General features: G+C 40.5%; 1 protein-coding gene and 1 long non-coding RNA gene across 2 annotated transcripts in view; one reads left to right on the forward strand and one right to left on the reverse strand.

Moving 5' to 3' along the window:
- The window catches only part of MCUB (mitochondrial calcium uniporter dominant negative subunit beta), a 95217-nt gene that overhangs the window by 39089 nt on the left and 42928 nt on the right, over positions 1-13200 (forward strand).
- LOC309627327 overlaps positions 6257-13200 on the reverse strand; it is a 29037-nt gene continuing 22093 nt past the window's right edge. Inside the window, exon 2 of the long non-coding RNA XR_014243675.1 lies at positions 6257-6572. This is a non-coding gene — a long non-coding RNA (uncharacterized lncRNA). The remainder of the gene's footprint in view (positions 6573-13200) is intronic.

Genomic DNA, 13200 nt, shown 5'->3' on the forward strand with positions numbered 1-13200 from the left:
TCTTTTTTCCATTGTATATCTTTGCCTCCTTTGTCATAGATTAGTTGACCACAGGTGCATGGGTTTATGTCTGGGCTTTCTATCCTGTTCCATTGATCTATATTTCTGTTTTTGTGCCAGTACCATATTGTCTTGATTACTGTAGCTTTGTAGTATAGTCTGAAGTCAGGGAGTCGGATTCCTCCAGCTCCGTTCTTTTCCCTCAAGACTGCTTTGGCTATTCGGGGTCTTTTGTGTCTCCATACAAATTTTAAGATGATTTGTTCTAGTTCTGTAAAAAATGCCATTGGTAATTTGATAGGGATTGCATTGAATTTGTAGATTGCTTTGGATAGTATAGTCATTTTCACAATATTGATTCTTCCAATCCAAGAACATGGTATATCTCTCCATCTGTTGGTATCATCTTTAATTTCTTTCATCAGTGTCTTATAGTTTTCTGCATAGAGGTGTTTTGTCTCCCTAGGTAGGTTTGTTCCTAGGTATTTTATTCTTTTTGTTGCAATGGTAAATGGGAGTGTTTCCATAATTTCTCTTTCAGATTTTTCATCATTAGTCTCTAGGAATGCAAGAGATTTCTGTGCATTAATTTTGTATCCTGCAACTTTACCAAATTCATTAATTAGCTCTAGCAGTTTTCTGGTGGCAGTTTTAGGATTCTCTGTGTATAGTATCATGTCATCTGCAAACAGTGACAGTTTTACTTCTTCTTTTCCAATTTGTATTCCTTTTATTTCTTTTTCTTCTGTGATTGCCATGGCTAGGACTTCCAGAACTATGTTGAATAATAGTGGTGAGAGTGGACATCCTTGTCTCGTTCCTGATCTTAGAGGAAATGGTTTCAGTTTTTCACCATTGAGAATGATGTTTGCTATGGGTTTGTCATATATGGCCTTTATTATGTTGAGGTAGGTTCCCTCTATGCCCACTTTCTGGAGAGTTTTTATCATAAATGGGTGTTGAATTTTGTCAAAAGCTTTTTCTGCATCTATTGAGATGATCATATGGTTTTTATTCTTCAATTTGTTAATATGGTGTATCACATTGATTGATTTGCGTATATTGAAGAATCCTTGCATCCCTGTGATAAATCCCACTTGATCATGGTGTATGATCCTTTTAATGTGTTGTTGGATTCTGTTTGCTACTATTTTGTTGAGGATTTTTGCATCTATATTCATCAGTGATATTGGTCTGTCATCTTCTTTTTTTGTAGTAACTTTGTCTGGTTTTGGTATCAGGGTGATGGTGGCCTCATAGAATGAGTTTGGGAGTGTTCCTTCCTCTGCAATTTTTTGGAAGAGTTTGAGAAGGATAGGTGTTAGCTCTTCTCTAAATGTTTGATAGAATTCACCTGTGAAGCCATCTGGTCCTGGGCTTTTGTTTGTTGGAAGATTTTTAATCACAGTTTCAATTTCACTACTTGTGATTGGTCCGTTCATATTTTCTATTTCTTCCTGGTTCAGTCTTGGAAGGTTATACCTTTCTAAGAATTTGTCCATTTCTTCCAGGTTGTCCATTTTATTGGCATAGAGTTGCTTGTAGTAGTCTCTTAGGATGCTTTGTATTTCTGCAGTGTCTGTTGTAACTTCTCCTTTTTCATTTCTGATTTTATTGATTTGAGTCCTCTCCCTCTTTTTCTTGATGAGTGTGGCTAATGGCTTATCAATTTTGTTTATCTTCTCAAAGAACCAGCTTTCAATTTTATTGATCTTTGCTATTGTCTTCTTTGTTTCTATTTCATTTATTTCCGCTCTGATCTTTATGATTTCTTTCCTTCTGCTAACTTTGGGTTTTGTTTGTTCTTCTTTCTCTAGTTTCTTTAGGTGTAAGGTTAGATTGTTTACTTGAGATTTTTCTTGTTTCTCTAGGTAGGCTTGTATAGCTATAAACTTCCCTCTTAGAACTGCTTTTGCTGCATCCCATAGGTTTTGGGTCATCGTGTTTTCATTGTCATTTGTCTCTAGGTATTTTTTGATTTCCTCTTTGATTTCTTCAGTGATCTTTTGGTTATTTAGTAACGTATTGTTTAACCTCCATGTGTTTGTGTTTTTTACGATTTTTCCCCTGTAATTCATTTCTAATCTCATAGCGTTGTGGTCAGAAAAGATACTTGATATGATTTCAGTTTTCTTAAATTTACTGAGGCTTGATTTGTGACCCAAGATGTGATCTATCCTGGAGAATGTTCCGTGCGCACTTGAGAAGAAAGTGTAATCTGCTGTTTTTGGATGGAATGTCCTAGAAATATCAATTAAATCTATCTGGTCTATTGTGTCATTTAAAACTTCTGTTTCCTTATTTATTTTCATTTTGGATGATCTGTCCATTGGTGTAAGTGAGGTGTTAAAGTCCCCCACTATTATTGTGTTACTGTCAATTTCCTCTTTTATAGCTGTTAGCAGTTGCTTTATGTATTGAGGTGCTCCTATGTTGGGTGCATATATATTTATAATTGTTATATCTTCTTCTTGGATTGAGCCCTTGATCATTATGTAGTGTCCTTCCTTGTCTCTTGTAACATTCTTTATTTTAAAGCCTATTTTATCTGATATGAGTATAGCTACTCCAGCTTTCTTTTGATTTCCATTTGCATGGAATATCTTTTTCCATCCCCTCGCTTTTAGTCTGTATGTGTCCCTAGGTCTAAAGTGGGTCTCTTGGGCTTCCCTGGTGGCGCAGTGGTTGAGAATCTGCCTGCCAATGCAGGGGACACGGGTTTGAGCCCTGGTCTGGGAAGATCTCACATGCTGCGGAGCAAGTAGTCCCGTGAGCCACAACTACTGAGCCTGCGCGTCTGGAGCCTGTGCTCCACAACAGGAGAGGCCGCGATAGTGAGAGGCCCGTGCACTGCGATGAAGTGTGGCCTCCGCTTGCCGCAACTAGAGAAAGCCCTCGCACAGAAACGAAGACCCAACACAGCCAAAAATAAATAATAAATAAATAATAAATAAATTAAAAAAAAATAAATAAAGTGGGTCTCTTGTAGACAGCATATATATGGGTCTGTTTTTGTATCCATTCAGCAAGCCTGTGTCTTTTGCCTGGAGCATTTAATCCATTCACGTTTAAGGTAATTATCGATATGTATGTTCCTATGACCATTTTCTTAATTGTTTTGGGTTTGTTTTTGTAGTCCTTTTCTTCTCTTGTGTTTCCCACTTAGAGAAGTTCCTTTAGCATTTGTTGTAGAGCTGGTTTGGTGGTGCTGAATTCTCTTAGCTTTTGCTTGTCTGTAAAGCTTTTGATTTCTCCATCAAATCTAAATGAGATCCTTGCCTGGTAGAGTAATCTTGGTTGTAGCTTCTTCCCTTTCATCACTTTAATTATATCATGCCACTCCCTTCTGGCTTGTAGAGTTTCTGCTGAGAAATCAGCTGTTAACCTTATGGGAGTTCCCTTGTATGTTATTTGTCATTTTTCCCTTGCTGCTTTCAATAATTTTTCTTTGTCTTTAATTTTTGCCACTTTGATTACTATGTGTCTCAGTGTGTTTCTCCTTGGGTTTATCCTGTATGGGACTCTCTGCGCTTCCTGGACTTGGGTGGCTATTTCCTTTCCCATGTTAGGGAAGTTTTCGACTATAATCTCTTCAAATATTTTCTCTGGTCCTTTCTCTCTCTCTTCTCCTTCTGGGACCCCTCTAATGCAAATGTTGTTGGGTTAAATGTTGTCCCAGAGGTCTCTTAGGCTGTCTTCATTTCTTTTCATTCTTTTTTCTTTAGTCTGTTCCGCAGCAGTGAATTCCACCATTCTGTCTTCCAGGTCACTTATCCGTTCTTCTGCCTCAGTTATTCTGCTATTGATTCCTTCTAGTGTAGTTTTCATTTCAGTTATTGTATTGTTCATCTCTGTTTGTTTGTTCTTTAATTCTTCTAGGTCTTTGTTAATCATTTCTTGTATCTTCTCAATCTTTGCCTCCATTCTTATTCCGAGGTCCCAGATCATCTTCACTATCATTATTCTGAATTCTTTTTCTGGAAGGTTGCTGATCTCCACTTCATTTAGTTGTTTTTCTGGGGTTTTTTCTTGGTCCTTCATCTGGCATATAGCCTTCTGCCTTTTCATCTTGTCTATCTTTCTGTAAATGTGGTTTTTGTTCCACAGGCTGCAGGATTGTAGTTTTTCTTGCTTCTGCTGTCTGCCCTCTGGTGGTTGAGGCTATCTAAGAGGCTTGATGGGAGGCTCTGATGGTGGGTAGAGCTGACTGTTGCTGTGGCGGTCAGAGCTCAGTAAAACTTTAATCCACTTGACTGTTGATGGGTGGGGCTGGGTTCCCTCCCTGTTGGTTGTTTGACCTGAGGCAACCCAACACTGGAGCCTACCTGGGCTCTTTGGTGGGCTAATGGCAGACTCTGGGAGGGCTCACGCCAAGGAGTACTTCCCAGAACCTCCTCCGCTGCCAGTGTCCTTGTCCCCACGGTGAAACAGAGCCAGTCCCCGCCTCTGCAGGAGATCCTCCAACACTAGCAGGTAGGTCTGGTTCAGTCTCCCCCAGGGTCACTGCTCCTTCCCCTGGGTCCTGATGCGCACACTATTCCGTGTGCGCCCTCCAAGAGTGGAGTCTCTGTTTCCCCCAGTCCTGTTGAAGTCCTGCAATCAATTCCCACTAGGCTTCAAAGTCTGATTCTCTATGAATTCCTCCTCCCGCTGCCGGACCCCCAGGTTGGGAAGCCTGACATGGGGCTCAGAACCTTCACTCCAGTGGGTGGACTTCTGTGGTATAAGTGTTTGCCACTCTGTGAGTCACCCACCCAGCAGTTATGGGATTTGATTTTACTCTGATTGCGCCCCTCCTACCATCTCACTGTGGCTTCTCCTCTGTCCTTGGACGTGGGGTATCCTCGTTGGTGAAGTCCAGTGTCTTCCTGTCAATGATTGTCCAGCAGCCAGTTGTGATTCTGGTATTCTTGCAAGAGGGAGAGCATGTCCTTCTAATCCGCCATCTTGGTTAATCTCTCTCTGAAGATATTTCTAGCAGAGAAAATTTACAAGAAAAAAGTTTTTATCACAATTTTCTTTTTCTTTAAAAAAGAAACTAGTCTGAAGAAGAATACAAAGACTTTAAAGAAGAGATTTAGTAAATTTAACATTCAAAAATTTAATATTCAGAATCATGGCTCTAGTACCTAAGTGATATCATATCCACTGCCACATGGATAAGTAATTATAGTTCTGAATACTCAGATTTATGAAAAGTCCTTTGAAAGCCAGGGGGTTTTGAAAATAAAAATAATAATATTAAAGGCAATGTGGCCTGGTGACTTTGAAGTCAGACCAGCCTGCATGTGAACTTGGACCCTGTGATTTGGGCCCTGTAAGCTACTTAACCCTTAGAGTCCCCTTAGGGAAACAGGAAGAAGAACACCTACCTCATGGGGTTTACTTGAGGATTAAATCATGTAACACAGACAAAGTGCTGCTATATAGATTTTCAATAGATGGTAGCTCCTGTCTCAACAGTAATATTACAGTTAAAGCAATACAGCACATTTGTATTGTCCTGTACCTTCCCTATATTAATTACAATTAATCTTGGTGAAAACAACAGAATCCTACTCTGACTTTCTTAAACGATGAGAAATCTATTGGAAGAACATTTTGGTAGTTTCTAGAAGGAATAGCTGGATACCTGTTTTCTGCAGGGATGGGAACCAGAGCAAGTCCGTGAACTTTGCATCGGGGAATCATCTGTCTCTCCAGGGCACTTCTATATGATGCTCCAACACCCTCGGTCACTTCCTGCTTGTTCCAGGAGAAGGTGGTGGCCTGGCTCAGGTCTGTAGCCCTGGTCAGCTAAGAAGGCTAAAGAGAGTCTGGCCATTGGAAAATCATTCTAGACAGGCCAGCTGCCCAACTGCCTCTCCTCTGTATAACATTTGAAGTATTTTTGAATTTTTTTCATTTTAATTTGTAAAACTTAGGCTCTTGAGGTAAGAAGCAAAACCGTGTATGTATTCGTCCAAAGTTAAATGAATAAATGTATTCATTTAACAAATTTTTTTGAGTACTTACTACGTGCCAGTCCCTGTGCCTGATTTCACAAATGACTAAGAATTTATTTCTGACTAGCCTAAGACATGCAGTTAGCGGCAGTCTGATTTTTCTGCAGTTTACTTCAGAGACAAAATGAGAGTAACTTTGAAATTTGATCGCCAGTAGGCGCCCGACATAATCTGTTCTTCACTCCCCCCCACCATCCTCCGTCCTCGTTTCCTTGCGAGAACACTTCATCTGTTTTTTTAGGAAGTAATGGTTTTATTGATTGACATTTGTGTTTTCTGCATCTATTTGTAGTATTAATTGTTGTAATGATTTATGAGTTTTCACAAGGACAGAATTTCAATGGTGATGGTAATGTAGAAATCACCTCGTCCCATTCCATCTTTTTCAGATGAATATATTGAGGTTAGGTGGCTTGTCAGTCATGCAATTTGTCACAGAATCAGGATTGGTGCTCCAGCTGTTATTCATTTCAGTCCAGGCTGTTTCAGAAATCCAGTCTTTCCTCCATGTATGAAAATTTTCAAGTAGTTTGGGATAAAGATACATGGAGCAGAGATGAGAGACCTCTGAAATAGGAAGGTATAGCAGATACTAAGTTTCTCTGGGAAAATGCTTATACCATACTTACCTATTATCATTAAATGCTCACCTCTTTTTTTTTAAAAACTAATACAAACTTTGATCTTAATACCTGATATTTTCTTTAAGAAATCAGGACTGTAATACATAAGTGACGTTATGTTACTTACCAAACAAATGCCTAGCTACCAGTTCAGCTGTTTAGACTTAATTATGCTCTCAAGGTGGTGTCTCAGTGTTTTGACTAATTTGTTTTCATTTTGTTAAGCTAGGTTTGTAATCTAGCTCAAAGAAAGAGCTAAAATTGTAAAAGGCTGGATGCTGTTGTCTACAGCTTTTGGAAGTTCAAGCTGGGTTTTAAGATAAATGGGAGCTGGCAGAAGTGTTAGGAATTTGCTGTTGTTTGTGTTTCTAAGAAGAATTCTATCTTAAGGAAGCCTGGATAACATTCTTACTTGCAGGATTGAACTGAATACGTTGAGGTGTATTTGCTGTGTTTTATTCTATTATGATTAAAACAGGCTCCTTTTTTTTTTTTCTTTCTTCATCGCACAACAGTTTTTTATTTGTGGATATTTGTTAAACATTGCAGGGTAGAGATGAGAAAAGGAAGAATCGTGGAGATTAATATGTGAAAAATAATGCTAGTATTACATGTTAGAGTAATGGATAAATGATTCCATTATTCACTTTTGCTAGGGAGATTAGGTTTTTTTTTTCTTTTAATTTCTAATAAAATTAACATAGCTCAAGATGCACCACAGCTTTCAATTCTAATCTTCTGACCATTATCGTTATTTCTAAATTTAGTTTCTTGAGATTTAAAAAAATGTCCTCAAAAGATACTAAGTTTATCCCCAAGTAGATCTTAATCCTTCAAGTTTTTCTGTGACCAGTAGAAGATGACCGATGTTTACTGGCATGTATCTGGAAGCATTTTGGAAGGAATGACAAAAGAAGTTTAATTTTTTATTGAAATATTTAGAGTAACTGACAAATCCTAAGGGTACTCAGGAAGAATTAAATTCATATCAGTAATTATTTGAGTAGAAGGGGATGTGCTGCATGATTTAGGGGAATTAAAGGGTCCGGGCTTTGCCTCCTCAAATAGAATCCATTAAGTAATTTAGGAGGTGAATAACTTTTGATGCGGTTCGGGATATGTGAGCCCAGAATATGGCTCCTTGACAAGAGAACATGAGTCAAGATCCCTGTTCTCTTGAAGTTTTAGTGGGGAGAGGCTAGTGAAAAGTGAACATGTAACTGATTTGATTGCAGGTCACAATAAGAACTAGGAAGAAGATAAAACAGGGAGAGGTGAGGGACGAGGAGTCCTGCAGCAGGAACACCATTGGACAGGCGGTGGGAAGTCCACGTGAGGAGGCAGCATTTGAGTGATAGCTGAGTGATAGCGGTCAGTGGTACACAGACTGAATGGAAGGGTGTTCCAGGCAGAGGAAGTGGCAAGCGCAAAGTCCCGGAGCAAGAATGAAATGGATGAATTTCAGGAACAGAGAGGAGGCCAGTAGCCTAGAGAGGACAGAGCGAAGGGAGGAGAAATAGAGGGGGACAGAGAGGTAGACAGAGGCCAGACAGTGGAGGAATTCAAATTTTATTCTAAGTGCAATTGGTGGGCTACTGAGTTTTTAGCAAGGGAGTAACAAGATTTAATTTATGCTTTTAGAAGATCATTTTGGCTCTTGTATGGAGAATAGATTGAAGAGGGCAAGAATAGAAGCTGGGAAACCAGTTAGGAGGTACTTAGAGGAGCTATGGAGAGGTGCTGGTGGCTTGGAGAAGGTTGGCAACAGTGGAAATAGGAAGAGTTTGCTCAATTTGGAGTTTGTTTTGGAAGTAGAGCAGATAGCACTTGCTGAGGGATTGTATGTGTGAAAAGAAAGGGCAATGAAGAAGGACTCCTTGGTTTTGAGCAGCTCAGTAGATGGTGGTAGCCTTTACTGAGATGGGGAGAGTCAGCAGTGGCTGATGTGGGAGAGAAAACTTAGCCTTTCTGCTTAGTTGGGGTTTTCTTGAGGGAGAGGAAAGTGAGGACCCAGAAAGGTTAGGACCTTGGGCATAGGTCCTGCAGCTAGAACCAGGACTCAGATTCAAACAGTCTGGCCTTGACCCTTGCACCCTTGTTTGGCTTCATGGCTAGAATTTTAAGGATAGAGTCGAGGAGGGGAGGGCATTTAAGGCAGAGGAGACTGTGGGCAACAAAGTGTGAAGCCTTGGAGCAGCAACGTGGGACTTGTTGCTGGAGAAGAGTTCTCTGTGGGTCCTGGCTGGTAGGGTCTCGGAGAAACCTACATCTAGTTTCCTTCTTGATCTCCCTAAGTTAAAATTCAGTCCATCCTCGAGACTTCCCTGGCAGTCCAGTGGTAAAGACTTCGCCTTCCAACACAGGGGGTGTGGGTTCTATCCCTGGTCAGGAAGCTAAGATTCCCACGTGCCTCGCGGCCAAAAACCCAAAACATAAAACAGAAGCAATATTGTAGCAAGTTCAATAAAGACATTAAAAATGGTCCACATCAAAAAAAAAAAAAAAAATCTTAAAATTCAGTCCATCCTCTTGAGAACTTCTAACAGCTGAAGCTAGAGCATTTCTCCAGGCTAGATGGTTTACTAGAAATTTGATTTGGGAAACATGGATTCTTTTTTCTTTTTCTTTTTTTCTTGTATCGGATTAAAAAAGAATCCTCTAAAATTCTTCTGAAGGGTTATTTTTAGCTGCAAAAGTCCTCTTTTTCCCTTGAATTATATGAACTGCCTTCCCTGGACTCTCATGTTGTATGAGCTGACTTGTTATTTGAAGAGTTCCTGAGCTTTGCCATTTCACAGATTTCAGAGCGTTTAGAATTCCCTTTAATTCTTTATGTAATAGTTTGCTCTCATCTTCATCTTTTCTGCCTAAATATCAATCTCCGGGTGAGGTCAGTGACATCACAGATGTGACCAAGCTAGGGTAATTTGCCGTGGAGGATATTCTTTCAGACGAAGCAAGTTGTATAAATAATTTCTGCTCAGGAAACAACTGAGTACCCATCCAGTCTCTATAGTTCTATTTAGTGTGGTATTTAATACCTGCCACACACAGTTGGGCAGCTGACTTGTAGCTTTCGATGATGAAGAACACATTTCTAGTTTATGAGTATTACCCAATCTCTTATGCTTTGGGACTTAGGAATTTGTTTTTCAGCTATCACATTTCCTTTTCTGTTTTTGTTTTTTTCCCCCAACACTGGATAACTAGATAGGAATGTGAAACTCCTCCAATTCACTAGAGGTCTTTTTAACTCTGAAAATAAGTTACATAATAGAATGAAGTTGAGTGCCTGTGGCTTGTTTTACTAAATACAGTGGGAAATATTGAATCTTACAATATATGCTAGCATGTTTTTCCTTAAAAAAAAAAAAAAAAGCAGGACAAAGTAGATGAGAAAAAAGAGGAAGTATGGTGTCAGTTATCAATTTATTATCCCTCAGCTTCAAATCTCCCCTTCTTTGCTTTGTGATATTGGAATTGGACCCTGTAAACCTTTCCCTTTTGCCAGCCGGTGCAGTGTTAGGCTTTGTCAGTAGAGGGACTGGAGAGACACTGCTAGGTGTATGGTCAGGCCACTCAAGATGGCTGCTCTCTTGCTCTCTGTACCGGCTCTGCTCGACCAGTGCCTGTTTCACCTACACCCTACTCACATGACTGACCTTCCTACATACTGGCCCCAGCCGAAGCTAGCGATTGTTCTTATCAAAGGGGTGGTGAGGAACGTGCCCCTTTGCTAGTTTCCCTGCTAACCGATGAGCCAACCTGACACCAATTCCCCCTATGACTGGCAATCTCCCCTTCCCCGGGAGTGAAGACTGCCACCATGTCCTGCCCACTGTAGGCCACACACAGTGGGGTGTTGCTCCAGGACCTTGCTTCAGACGTGTAAGCTGTCCCATCCATTAGACCATTGATGTCTCTGATGCTGACTCTGGGCTCTTTCTTTGGTCTTAAAGCTGAGCAAGCCTTGTAGATCTGCAGGGTACAGCCCAATACAAGGTGAGAGTAGCAGGAAGTACAGCTGACCCTTGAACAACAGGGGTTTGAACTGTGTGGGTCCAATTATATGTGGATGCTTTTCAATAGTAAGTACTACAGTACTATATGATCTGCAGCTGGTAGAACCCGTGGATGCAGAGGACCTGAGGATGGTGTGGAGGGCTGACTGTAAGTTATGTGTGGATTTTCCTCTGTGCAGAGGGGTCCCCTAACCCCCATGTGTTGTTCAGAGGTCAACTGTGCTTCTCTTCCCAGGTCTGAATCTCCGTTCTTTAGTGCAAGAGTTCAGGGGTCCTCACAGACCAATTTAAGCAACACCCTGGAGCCTTTGTCTCCTCATCTGCCAGCTGTTTCTTCAGCAGCTTCAGCTGTATCCGAGGCTGCATTCTTCCCACTGAGAGAGCTGGTCTTGACAAACGGCAGGCCCCTTGCACAGCCCAGCTCTGGCTGGTGCTCTCCTGGAAGTTTCGGTGCCACCAGCAGCTGCATGTTTCTCACGTAGCCAATAGCCACAGCCTCTGCGAAGGTGTCTGAATCTCAGCCTCAGGGAAAGAAGCCTCTCCTGAGTCCTCCACTCTTCATCAGCCTAGATGAGCGTTATTAAAGCCCACTAGGATGCAGACGATGAACTCAGAGCAGTACTTCCCTCCATTATGGGAGTTTATAGCAGAGGTCAGCACTCTTTTTTGGTTAAAGGCCAAATAGTAAATATTTCAGACTTTGTGGGCCACATACGGCGTCTGTTGCACATTCTTCTTCATTTTTTTAAAACAACCTTTAAAATTAAAAAAAAAAAAAAAAAGACTCAGGAGCCATAGTTTGCTGACCCCTAAGTTTAGAGGATGAATAGATTCGCACTTTTTTAAACTAGAAAGTTTAACCTAAAAAGACCTAAAACAGTGAGAATTTTAGATTTATCATAGACTTGTGTAACAATTCACCCCAAAAGTAAGCAGCTTAAAACAAAAATAATTTGTTAACTTTCCTGGTTTCTGTGTGGCAGGAATTGAGGAGCAGTTTGGACGGGCAGTTCTAGCTCAGTGTCTCCCGTGAGGTTGCAGGTCTGATGGAGCTGCCGTCACCTGCAGGCTCACGTGGCTGGCTGTTGGCTGGAGGCCTCAGTTCCTTTTCACATTGGCCTCTCCGCTGGGTTTCTTGGACATGCTCATCATGTGCTGCTGGCTTCCCCCAGAGAGAGTGATCCAAGAGACTAGGCAGAAGCTACAGTGCCTTTTATGCCTCAGAATTCACACACCATCACTTCTCTGGTATTGCGTTGGCCACTCAGGTCAGCCCTAATTCAGTGCAGGAGGGCATTACACAAGGGTGTGGATGCTAGGTTGTAGGGATTTGGGGGGACCATTTTGGAAGCTGGCTACCACAAGACTGTTACATGTAATTGTTTTTAAGTGTATTCAGTAATGCTTACTGAGTTAATGGTGTTGACAAGTAGAGAATCTTGCAAACCCAACTCTTTATTTAGCAATTCGATTAATGAAATAATGTATAATTAACACACAATTACATATACACAGCAGCTTCTAAAATGCTTAATTTATATTTATGCACAGTAAAAATGCTCTCTACTATCCATTTAATCAAATTCCTCTTAACCGAACCCCCCTTATACTTATTCCTTCCATCTGTAAAACATACAGGCATGCTTAATTCTTAAGGCTGTTACCGTCAATTGAATTGCTGACTTACCAAGAATTAACTGTTGGTTCCCAAGCATGTTTATTAGTTGTATTTGTTATTGTAATTATGTACTTCAACTAAATGTATATAAACCAAAGAAATATGACTATAAGAGTTATATCTATGAAAATTAAGTGAAATACTTTGGACGATTTGATGAATATGAGTTACTCAAATCTGCTGTTGAGTTAGACGTTGGCAAGCCAACAGTGAAAGCCTAGGAACAAAAATCATGAAAATCTAGAAAAGCTCTGAACTCAGATTGCTTTTGAGGGGTCTTAAAGGTCTTTCTCTAAAGAAACAGAAACTGGAGGTGTCAGAAGGTACCTTATGGGTATGGTTTTTGCAGAATACAATCAATGGATTCCCTCTCAAAGAAAAGAATTTAACCTTACAACAAAATATTGGCAAATGATTGAACACTTATTTGGTTTGGGTTAAAATTAAAATGTTTAAGGTATGTTTGTATTATTTAACATCTTTCCTCTCTACCAACTAACTACTCTTTGTGATTGCATTCGATAAGAGGAACAACCCCCCAGCCCCCCATCTTAAACTAGAAAGGCCTCTGGAAATGTGTAGTCTGGAGACTTATAACTTATGTTCCAGAGGGACCTACGGGCTTGGAAAATGTCTCTGGGGCTACATATTACAGGGAGGCAAGAGTGGTGGGATGGGTTAGGGAGAGTCACAGGGTCGTCCCGTCACTGGGGCTGTGGTCTTTCGGAACAGTTTCTCATGTGTCTATTTTATATATTCCTCCTGGGTAGGAATAGATTTGGACGTTCAAGGGTTTCACATTTAAAAAAATATTTGAAACCACTTATCTATTTAACTTATTAATTATACCCCTGAACAGGTCCTGGAAGAAG

This window comes from Balaenoptera borealis, assembly GCF_965194805.1.
Source record: "Balaenoptera borealis genome assembly, chromosome: 4".
NCBI lineage: Eukaryota > Metazoa > Chordata > Mammalia > Artiodactyla > Balaenopteridae > Balaenoptera > Balaenoptera borealis.